The 11,564-nt window shown below is 41.2% G+C and overlaps 1 pseudogene; it reads right to left on the minus strand.

The window, feature by feature from the left end:
- Window positions 1-1,054: 1,054 nt before the first annotated feature.
- On the minus strand, window positions 1,055-1,572 carry LOC102876328 (annotated as a pseudogene).
- Window positions 1,573-11,564: the final 9,992 nt, after the last annotated feature.

The following is an 11,564-nucleotide window of genomic DNA, read 5'->3' on the forward strand; positions in this document are numbered from 1 at the left end:
TTTTTTTTTTGAATAAAATTTGAAAGAATGTAAATGGTGTATTTATTGTAAAAGAAAATGTAGCTGTTGTTAAAGATACCAGGATTTGTATCTTTTAATGCTTTTTTGGCATCCTTTGTAGTAACTTTAAATAGTGTGTTAACTTTGGCAAAATATAAACATTGTAAAAAAGAAGGATATGGGAATTGTACACTGACTGAAGATTTTCTTTGCTTTGCTGTCCTTCCCCTTCTGTCTTGGAGCATATAGACCTCAATGAGCAAAGCCCATCACCCAGGCTTGGTGGGATAATAGCAGATGAGGTCTGTGCAATGAAGAAAATGTCACATTTCCGTTTTAGTTGCAAGATCGCCTTTGGTACTGATTTTTAAAATCAGTTAAGATTAAAAAAAATCAATTAATTAAGTGGATTTCAATTCATAGCAGCCTGCTGTACTCCATAGGGGGTTTGGTGGTTTTTTTCTCTCCTCATTGCTCAGACTTCTATTTGAGGTTCACCTCCCCTGCACAAATTCCATGCCACATGCATCTTTTTGCATACATGCCCAAGGTGGGATGAGGAGTGGGCTGGTGGCTGGGTAGGGTGTAGGGGAGAAGGTACCCGGTGAGGCTTGTGTTGTGGCAATGGCTGGGAAAGGGCTTTCACACCCTGCTTGGGGACATGACTAAGGTGGCATTGGACACCTGGATACAGGGCACCTTCCTCCTAGGTGGCAGCCCAGAGCTCCGTTAAAGGAATCTTCTCCTGGTCCCTCTAAGTCTTGTCCTGGAGCCTCTCAGGATGATGGTTTCCTTGGCTGAGCCAATGACTCCTTACAGCTTCCAGGGTCTCTGGGTCATGGGGGGAATGTGTGCCTTTAGGTGACCTAGTGTCTTTGCCTGACACTGGCCACGTAGTGGCCCTTACTGCATTGGGAGCTATGGCTCTATCCCTCAGAGGAAGGATCTCCTAATTGGGTCTTTTGGGGACGTGAACAGAGACATGACAGAGATGAATGAGTGTGGAGGAGGGGTGCTAGGATAGGGACCTAGGCACTGGCGAGGTAGGAGTGGCTTAGTCATCCTTGTCCTTGGCACCATGTTTAAGGATGCAGGTCAGCTCCATGTAGTTGAAGTTGCCTTTTTTGTCAATTGGTGCCTCTTGGTACATCTTGTCCACTTCTTTTTCTGTGAACTGGTCTCCCATGGTGATAAGCACCTCCCAGAGGTGATCCTCATGGATGAAGCCTGAGGCTTCCTCATCAAAGCAGGCGAAGGCATTTGGGATCACATCCTCCGGGCTGGTGCCATTCAGCTTCTCCCCAGACATGGTGAGGAACATGGTGAAGTTGATGGGCTCTGGGACCTCACTCACCATGCACTCTAGGTACTCATCTGCAGGATTCTTCCCAGCAAGGCCAGCATGTTGTGCAGGTCCTCCTTGTCAATGAAGTCATCACGGTTCTGTTCAATCGTGTTGAAGGCCTTCTTAAACTCCTGGATCCGGGACTGGTCAAGCAACGCAAAGACTTTGGAAGTTGCCCTCTGTAGCCATTTCTTGGTGGTCTTGGCCTTGGCCCTTTTGCTGGACATCTTGTCTTCTGGTGTGTGGGACTTTGCTGCAGGAAGGACTGGTGCAGAGAAGGCTCTCAGTGTGGTGCAGCAGGCAGCCATCTGGTCTGGGCGTTCCTCAACTGCTTTTTAGTAGTCTATCCTCCAAAGATCTTTAACTAAACTCAGACTTCTAATGTTTTAGCGAGCAGCCACGTGCAACATCAATCTTTGACATTCATACTTTCAAAACTAGGATGAGAGGTGTATGTGCGGGTTAATAGCACAACTCCCTGTGGAGCTGGCACTAGAGTTTTCTTTTAAAGGTGTTACATGTCTTTGAGTCTATTAGAAAGGTAGAACAAATACTTGCGCAACTGCCTAGGTTAAGAAACAACCAGTACTTCCCCCCCCCCCATTTAATCTTCGACCAAGTTTTTTTGGGGGGTGGGTTTTTTTAATTAATTTTAATGAAGTTTACAGAGACTTTGGATTTCATTCATTGTTGCTGCCCAACTTCGCCCCCCGAATTTGCTCTTCTCTTTGAAAAGTAGAAGAAAAATTCTTTGACTGTTAAACAATCCCACCTCCCAAGTCCACTCCACTATGCAGCCTTCATTCTGGACACCTGTCATGACAATAATACCTAATCATATATCCCTTTTAAACAGTTCTCTCCCTCATCTGTTTCAATGCAGTATACATTATTTATCCCCTCTTTCTCACTCTCTCCCCCTAACCCCGATGTCAGTCCTGTTTTTTAACAGTGGCACTATGCAGTATTTGTCCTTTTGTGACTGAGATATTTCACTCAGTATAATGTCCTCCAGGGTTACCCATTTTAAATAATATTTCATGAGTTCCTTGTTTTTCAATGCAGAGTAGTATTCCATTGTGTGAATATACCACAGCTTCTCTATCCATTCGTTTGTTGATGGACACTTAAGTTGTTTCCAACTCCTTGCTATTGTGAACAAAGCCGCAGTAAACATGGGTGTGCACATATCTGCTTAGGTGGCGGTTATGGTTTTTTCAGGGTATATTCCCAGTAGTGGAATTGCTGGGTCAAATGGTAGTTCTACTTCCAACTTTTTGAGAAAGTGCCATACCACCTTCCACAGTGGTTACACCATTTTACACTCCCACCAGCAGTGAATAAGGGTTTCAGTTTCTCCACAACCTCGCCAGCATTTGTTTGCTGTTCTGTTAAATTTTGCTACTCTTACTAGGGTGAGATGATAGCAACCAGTACATTTTAGTACACTGCCAAACCAGAGGCATGTGGTTAACAGCCACTCCACAGAGAAAGGTGAGCATTCTCATGCAATTTACAGCCTCTGGAAAACCGCTGGGATGCCAGTGTGTGTGTGTGTGTGTGTGTGTGTGTGAGAGAGAGAGAGAGAGAGAGAGAGAGATTGAATCAAATCTGAATGAGACAGGTGGAAGTTGCCCCTCCTCCAACGGAGCATGTGGTGGATTCAAACCATGCACCTCTGACTTTTTTATTTATTTTTTAATTCCAACTCAGTGGCAATAAGGGTTTTTTAATTTTTACTTGAAAAACAACAAGAGTGCTCTTCAGAGTCAAAAATGATGAAACCACCTTACATACCTTGGGCATGTTGTCAAGAGAAGCCAGGCCTTGGGAAAAAGGCATCATGCCAACAATGATAAAGGGTCAGCAAAAGGAAAATCCTCAACGAGTTGGACTGACTGGTGATGACAATGGGATTGAGTATGTTTGAATGGGACTATGAGGATGGTACAGATAGGGCAAGATTCTGGTCTGTAGGGTTGTTGCGAGTCCTAGCCAGCTGGGCGGCACTTGACAACAAGAACATTCTGAGTTGTGTTCTGATCATGCCTCAGCTATGGCTTTTGCAGTTTCCCACCACCATTTTTTCTACCTTCCCCTTCTAAAGGATGCAGATGGATAATCCAGGTAAGTCTGCCTATCAGAGACTCCTTGCACAAAGGGGCATATTCCTCTGGCTGGCCAGATGAACTGGCTGTCTCTTCGGTGATTGGTTGGAGAATGAACTTAAGAACTGAGCAAAGGCAGACTTGATGTAGGTTGGAAGCAAAGTACTGTGGATCCTATAACTGGACTCAACTTGCCCACATCCAGTGTCTCAACTCATGTGGAAGATGCAGTACACAGTAATATGAGATCAACCAGCAAAGTGCAAATTACAGAACAATTTTGACTCCATTAATGGATTTTTGCTTAACCCCAAGTTGGCTCAGGCTTCTGTCACATATAATAGAGACCTTTTTTGATTTAAGTGTGAGAAAAAGCTGTTTTGTACTGGTGAGCTGGAACTGGTTCATAGTTGACCCTCCAGTGAGTGAGAGGCAGTGCATCACATGAGAGGGTATTATTGCCCAAATTTCTCCCTTAGAGCGCTGGTAGGTTTGAACCATCTGCCATTTGGTTGGCAGTTCAGTTCCCTGCCATGTGGCCACGAGAACTCCCTATGATAGTTTTTTGTTTGTTGTGTGCTATCAAGTGAGTGCTGACTGACACGTAGCTTTCCAAGGCAGTAAATAACCCAGGAGAAGATTGCCCATCCTCCTCCTACAGAGCAGCTGGTGGATTTGTGCCTTTGGGATTGCAGCACAGCTTCTGACCGCTAGGCCACCAGAGCTCCTTACCATCAGTAGTGCCCCTTAAAAGTGTGTCCATGGACCAGTGATTTCAGTCCACCTGGGAATTTCTTAGTCTTTAAGCAGACATCTTCGCTCTTTAGCACTTTACATTGACAGCAGATTTTCCCCACGCAGTGCATCTTTTGGTTTCTTAACTGCTGCTACCATGAATAGAAACTATGACTGTCTTTGAGTTGTGGTGCTGGAGAAGAGTATTGAACATCCTATGGACTGCCAAGAGAACAAACAGGTCTATCCTGGAGAGGGTGAAATGGAGCTGCTCCTTGGAGGCAAGGATTTTGAAGCTCCATCTCACGTAATTTGGGCATGTTGTCAGAAGCTGCTAGTCTTTGGAGGACATCTTGCTTGAAAAGGTAGAGAGACGGGACAGGGGAAGAAGACCCTGGATGAGATGAATTGACTCAGTAAATGGGGTAATAGTATTTGGGGTGTTGGAGACTGAGAATGGCTCAGGAGATAGGGCAGAGTTCAGAGCTATTGTAAATAGGGTCACTATGAGTCACAGGCGACTCCATAGCAACTATGAATATTGATTGTGGATCCTAAGCATTGTGGTTATGGGCTGTTGAGTCGGGACTGATCGACAGCTGTCCTTCCAGCAGGTTTTCAGAGACTGTAAATCTTATGGAAAGAGGTTGCTCCTCTTCCAAGGAGAAGCTGGTGCACTCAAACTGTCTGCCTTTGAGTTGACAGCACAATAACACGTTTTTTTTACAGTAGTTACACATAACCATTAGGATAAGTGTAGTTATTTCCTTAGCATACATTTCTTGGTAAGATGGGGCTTTCCACCAAGACCAGAGTTTTCTTCTCCTTTCTGGGCAAAAGTCAGAAGTTCTCACAACAACACTACCAACTCAGACATACCTTGATAAAAAGATAAAACCAACGAGAACTGAAGTTTGAAATTTTGAGTCAGAACTTTTAAGTTAAAATCTTGAGTCTATTGCAGTTTTCTGAATTACAATTCATGCTTTTCAAGATACAGCACATGTTTCTGTGCATAATTTCACTTCTGGTATTTTTCTCAATCAGAAAGAAAGTAAAATTCTGGAATTTCCCCAGTCTAGCACTTTGAAAGTGCCACGAAAGCATATGTTTTAACAAGGCAAAGATATTTCACACTGAGAGGGGGAAAAATTTTGGAAAGTGGGTATATTTTTTTAGTGAGTACATACCATGTTCCCAGTAATTTTAGGTGATGGGGATTGTAAAATGAGTGTAGGTAGCATGAGGACATCCGAGTTTGACTTCTAATTCCGCAAAGGAGGCCTGTCTCTATCAATAGCATCCACAGTTGCTATAAGGTCAGACATAATCTCCATGCTCCTGCACCTACTTTTAATAATGCCTAGGTCCAAAATTCATTGCAGTGACCATGCAAACTGCATAGACCTATATGGTTATGGATTTGTTAAGGAAGTTAACAGGTTATAATTCAGGATAGCAGCAGGACATAATCCCTCAGTCCAGAGAGCTAATCAAGTGTATTCACAGGCACTTCATGGCTTAGGTCAGGTTGCAAAGTTCTTTTAGTCCTGCTAGTTTCAGTGCCTTCCCTCTGTCCTCCAGAAAGTTCAGTGAGGCCTCTGGCTCCGTGGGGCTGCATCCCAAGCCAGCTCCATCTCATGTTGGTCTCTGGTTCTCTGCTGAGGCTGCTATTGCTCTTGTGTAGATTTGGCTTGGCTAGTGCAGGAATCTGTAGCCCTGAAGGATATGCACTATTTTATCTTTCTTATGGCCTGAGATTCCTCACTTCTGCTGCTGAAATGGCTCGATTTAAACTTAGTGTAATGGCAAAATGAGCTAACCCCCTTGTGGATAGGCTGTTGTTTTCATTAAGTATTATCGAGTCAAATAATACTCATAGTGACCTTGTAGACAATGGATCTGAGCCCTGCCGTGTTCTGTGTCATCCTGACTATCTCTGACATACTCAAGCACACTGATACCATCACTGTCAGTCCACCTCACAAAGGGTCCTCCGCTCCTTCACTGACCCTCCACCTTTCCAAGCATGGTGTCCTTTTACAAGGACTAGTCCCTCCTAACAACATGCCCAGAATATATGAAATGAAGTTTCACTATTCTTGCCTCCAAGGAGCCCCCTGGCTGTCTGTACCTTATCCACTTGTTTATCCTTTTGGCATCCATGGGACAGTCAGCACTCTTCAACACCACAAATCAAAGGCATCAATTCTTTTTCTGTCATCCTTATTCAGTGTCCAATTTTCAGCTGCAAAGCAAGTAATTGAAAAGATCATGGTTCATATCAGGTTCACTGTTTTCTCCAGGCTGACATCATTGCTGTTCAGCACTTTGGAAGGTCCCTTACAGTCGACTTTTCCGATACTATGCCAAGGATGTAGATTGTGGATCCAAGCAAGAAGAAATCATTGACAGTTTCTTTTTTTATGGAGACATTAGTTTCATATATGTCCGAGAGGATGAAAAACTACAGAAATGGTTATCGTTGGTTGCATTCAGCACTTCTCACTAATGAATATTGTTAGAGAATTCTTAAGTGTTGACCTAAAAGAGGAGAAACATATATACATTCCATCTCCACTCCCTGACTAATCCTTCTACCTAGCAAGCATTTTTTGTGATAGATTAGGTGTGAGGTACAAACTTCTCCATAATCTTTACACTGTCAGGTACTGCATCCAGTATGAGAGGTCCTACGCTGTTATAGATGAGGGAGCCATCCACAGATGTTTTGCCACATTCACTACAATCAAAAGGAATTCTGCAGAATTTCTACTGCTCAGTAAAATTTGGAATATGGCTAAAGGCTTCCCATGCTGACTGCCAATCACTTTTACAGACGTTGTCTATTGTAGGTTTTTGTAAATGTCTCCTCTGGGTTTTGTGCTGATCTTTATAACTCTGCCATCTGGAAATTTCTCTTTACATGGAGTATTAAATGTTAATCTTCAGGAATCACATCATTATTTGACCACTGATAAATTTTCTTTATCATTAAGGTTTTAAGTGATTAACCTATTTGTTCAAGTTCAGGTTCACAATGATGTACTGACCATATTTATGGAAGGAATCATTGCAAAAGCTCAAAATTGGCAGTCAAAACCAAGCCAGGTGCCGAATGTGGAACAGACCATCAATTATTCATGTTTTGGTTCAAATTGAGGCGGAAAACACAGACCGGAGTCTCTCAACCACTTCGCATCCTGGGTGCTGGCTTTCTGATGCATAGCAAGGAATTGCAAAGACTATGGCCTGAATCAGGCTCACCTTAGTCTTTAGACTGACATCGTTGCTCTTCAGTACTTTGGAGAGGTCTTTGACAGCAGACTTTTCCAATGTAATTCGTCTTTTAATTTCCTGACTGCTGGTACCAAGAGTGTTGATTGTGGTGCCAAGCAAACTAAAGTTAGTAACAATCTCAATCTCTTAACCATCTATCATGATGCTGTCAATCAGGCCAGTGGTGAGAATCTTTGTTTTCCTGATGTTGAGCTTCAATCCATATTGAAGGCTGCAGTCCTAGACCTTCTGCAGCAAGTGCTTCAGGTCCTCTTCAGTTTCAGAAAGTAGGGTTGTGCCATCTGCATAACGCAGATTGTTGATGAGTCTACCTCCAATCCTGATGCCAAACTTCTCATAGAGCCCAGCCTCCTTGATAAGCTGTTTTGCATATAGATTGAAAAGGTATGGAGACAGGACACATCCCTGGAACACTAATGAGCAAAGACCAGATGAGCTGTGAGAGGATATCAAGAACATCATCCAGAAAGAATGCAAAAAGTCATTACAAAGACAGAGGAGGAAGAAAAGACTAATGCAGATGTCAGAAGAAACTCTAAATATTGCACTAGAGCACCAAGAAGCCAAAGCAAAGTGAAGAAACCAAGAAGGTAAGGAGTTGAATAGAAGATTCCAAAAGGCAGCACAGGAAGACCAAGAATTACAATGAAATGTGCAAAGAGCTGGAGTCAGAAAATCAAAGTACCAAACTCGCTCATCATTTCTTAAGCTGAAGAACAAATTCAAGCCTTGATTTGCAATACTTGAGGGTGCTTTGGGCACAATATTAAATGATCCAGGAAGCATTAAAAGAAGATGGAAAGAGTATACAGAGTCATTATACCAAAGGAAATTGGTGGAGACAGAAGAATTTCACGAAACAATGTATGAGCAAAAGCCTGTGGTGATGAAGGAAGAAATTCTGAAAGAATTGACAAAAAGCAATGCCCCAGGAATTGATGGTATACCAATTGACATGGTTCAACAAACAGATGCTGCACTAGATATGCTCACCAAGTTGTGCCAAGAAATCTGGAGGACAACCACCTGGCCAATTGACTGGAAGAGTTAATCATAGGGTTGCACAATTTGATGGATGGAAGGAAGGGTAGGTGAAGCAAATGGGAAAGATCTAGTGTGAAAAACAATGTATACAAATTTTGTAAATAAACCAGTATAATTTTTTTAAAAGACAGTAAGTGTAAGTGATAATATCCTCCTAGACTTTGTACTGTTTAAATAGGCATGCAGATTTTTCAGGAGGATAATTCAGAATCTGCTCCTTTGTAACTTGCTTTTCTTCACATGCTGTCTAGTGTGTCAAGAACCTATCAGTGACAGAACAATATTTCATGGTATGAATCTTATTCATGTGGTACTCTATCAATCCTGTATTGATAACCATTTCATGGATTCCCCCCTAATTTTTAAACAGATTAATGATTTAACAATCATCTGGTTAAATCTTTGGGGCTGTGTACAGTATTTCTTTAGGATAAATTACTGGCAGTGAAATTAATTACATGGTCAATGAGTGTGGAAATTTTCAAGGTTTTTGATGCTATTGTTAAATTATGTCTGCTCTCTAGAAAACCACATTAATGCACAAACCATTAGTCATTCATGAATAAGCCTCAATGGTATAGTGACACGTTAAAACAGTGCAACTGAAAGATAAGTAGTTTGAACTCATCTCCATTAGAGATAGATGAGACCCTCTGGTTACAAATATTAAAGATTAGGAACAGCCTATATGGAAATGCTACTCAGATTTACAGGGTTTCTGTTTGTTGGAATGGAGCTGGCAAAGGTAAACTCATGATAGGTGGAGAAAAGTTGAAGTTGTCAATGATTTCATCTTACATGGATTCACACATATGGTAGTAGAAGGCAGGGTTACACTGGGGAAGTCTGGTGTCAGGGAAATCTCCAAAATGCTAAAGGTCAAAGATGTTGTTTTCTGCCAAGTTTATTTTAATTCTTTGTTTTCTCTTGTGATTTTGACAAAAGTTTAAGAAAAAGTTATAATTTCATTCATTCATTGTTGCACATTTTCCTCCCTCCCCTTACTCCCAGTCCACTTTGCTATATGCATCTCTTATTCTGCACAGTTGTCATACAAATAATGCTTAATCATATATTCCTTTTAAACAGCTCTTTCTTCATCTGTTTCAATGCAGTACTCATTATTTATCCCCTTTTTTCTCCCAATCCCTATGTCAGTTCTGTTTTATAACAGTGATGTTATGTAGTATTTGTCCTGAGGTAGTTCACTGAGGTAGTTCACTCAGCATAAGGTCCTCTACAATGTCCCATGCTGTGTAATACTTTATAAGTTTCTTGTTTTTAAGTGCTGCATAGTATTCTATTGTGTGAATATACCATGGTTTTTCTATGCATTCTTTTGTTGATGGACACTTGAGTTGCTTCCTCTCTTTGCTATTATAAATAACCCAGCAATAAGCATGGGTGTGCATTGGGTGACAGCTCTGGTTTCTTTAGGGTATATTCCTACTAGTGGAATTGCTGAGCCAAATGGAATTTTTTCCCAACTTTTTGAAAAAAAAAACCCCAACACTTCGCATCGTGATCACTCCATTTTACATTCCCACCAGCAGTGAATAAGGATTCTAATCTTGCCATAACCTCACCAACATTTGTTGTTTACTGCTATGTTGAGCTTTGCTATTGTTACTAGGGTGAGATGTTATTTCATAGTTGTTTTTATTTGCATGTCTTTGAGAGGTAGGGACTTTGACCATTTCTTCTTTGTAAAGTGTCTATTCATATCCTGTGCCCATATGGCAATTGCGTTGTTTACCTTTTTCTTGTTGAGGTAAGGATGTCAGTTTAAAGACTAAAGTACACCTGATCCAAGCCACGGTATTTTCAATTGCTTCCTGTGCATCTGAAAGTTGAACAATGAAGAAAGAAGACTGAAGAATCAATGTCTTTGTATTGTGATGTTGTAGAAGAGTATTGAATATTCCATGGACTGCCAAAAGACTGAACAAATCTATATTAAAGAAAGTGAAACTAGAATGCTCCTAGAGTCAGGGATGGTGAAACTTCACCTCACTTGCTTTGAGCATTTTCTCTGAAGGAAAGAGTCCTTAGCGAAAGCCAGCACACTGCGAAAGAGAAACAGAAGGACCCTTAACAAGATAGTGACTACCTCAATGGGCTTAAGCATATCAGATCATGAGGATGGTACCGGAAAAGTCAAGGTTCAGATCATCTGTTGTTCATAGGATCACTATGAAACCTAGTCAACTAGATGACAACATACAAACATTAGTATGTTTCTTTTCCAGAAACTTTTAGTTGTATGTAGAGTCTGCTAGTTGGGTCAGACTCACAATGATGTTACATACAATAGAAGGAACCCTCACCGATCTTGTGCCAGCCTCAAACTCTCTGTGTGAATCATTGCAGTCACTGTGTCAATCCCTGCTGAAGGTCTTCCTCTTCTTCTCCGACTCTCTACTTTTCAAAGCCCTTCCCCCAGGACTGCCCCTCCTGAGAAAATGCCCTGAGAATGTGAAATGAAGAATAGGGGTTTGGGGGGAAACTGAGAGACAAGGGGACAAATAATCTATGGGGCATTGAAACACACAAAGGAGAGAACCGTATAAAAGGAATATATAATTAGGTACTGTAGTCCAGAATAAGAGCTACATAGTAAAGTGGTCTGGGGTGGGGAACCATATAACAATGAGAACATTTTTCCCCAAGGCAAAAAAGTGATGGGGGAGGCAGGGAGGAAAACGTGCAACAATGAACGATTGGAAACCCAAGTTCTTTATAAACTTTCATTAAAATATCAATTAAAAAAATAGTCTCTGCTTTTTCCTTCTAGTATGAGATCTCATTTTTCCTTGCATTTTAAAAATTACTAGTGAGACACAATACTATTATTATTTATGCATATTTTAAATTTTATTCTTTTGTGCACTATGTATTCATCTCCTTTGCCTAATATTTGAGTATTTAATTTTTTTAAAAAACCTCATTTCTGAGCTCTTTTAAGAATAACTGATGTCTATATGACAGTTTTCCATTTTAGTAGTTTCATTTTCATTTTGTTTTTAATCTTG

The sequence above is a fragment of the Elephantulus edwardii genome, unplaced genomic scaffold, assembly GCF_000299155.1.
Source record: "Elephantulus edwardii isolate Elephantulus edwardi_28Jun2011 unplaced genomic scaffold, EleEdw1.0 scaffold00066, whole genome shotgun sequence".
NCBI classification, from domain to species: domain Eukaryota; kingdom Metazoa; phylum Chordata; class Mammalia; order Macroscelidea; family Macroscelididae; genus Elephantulus; species Elephantulus edwardii.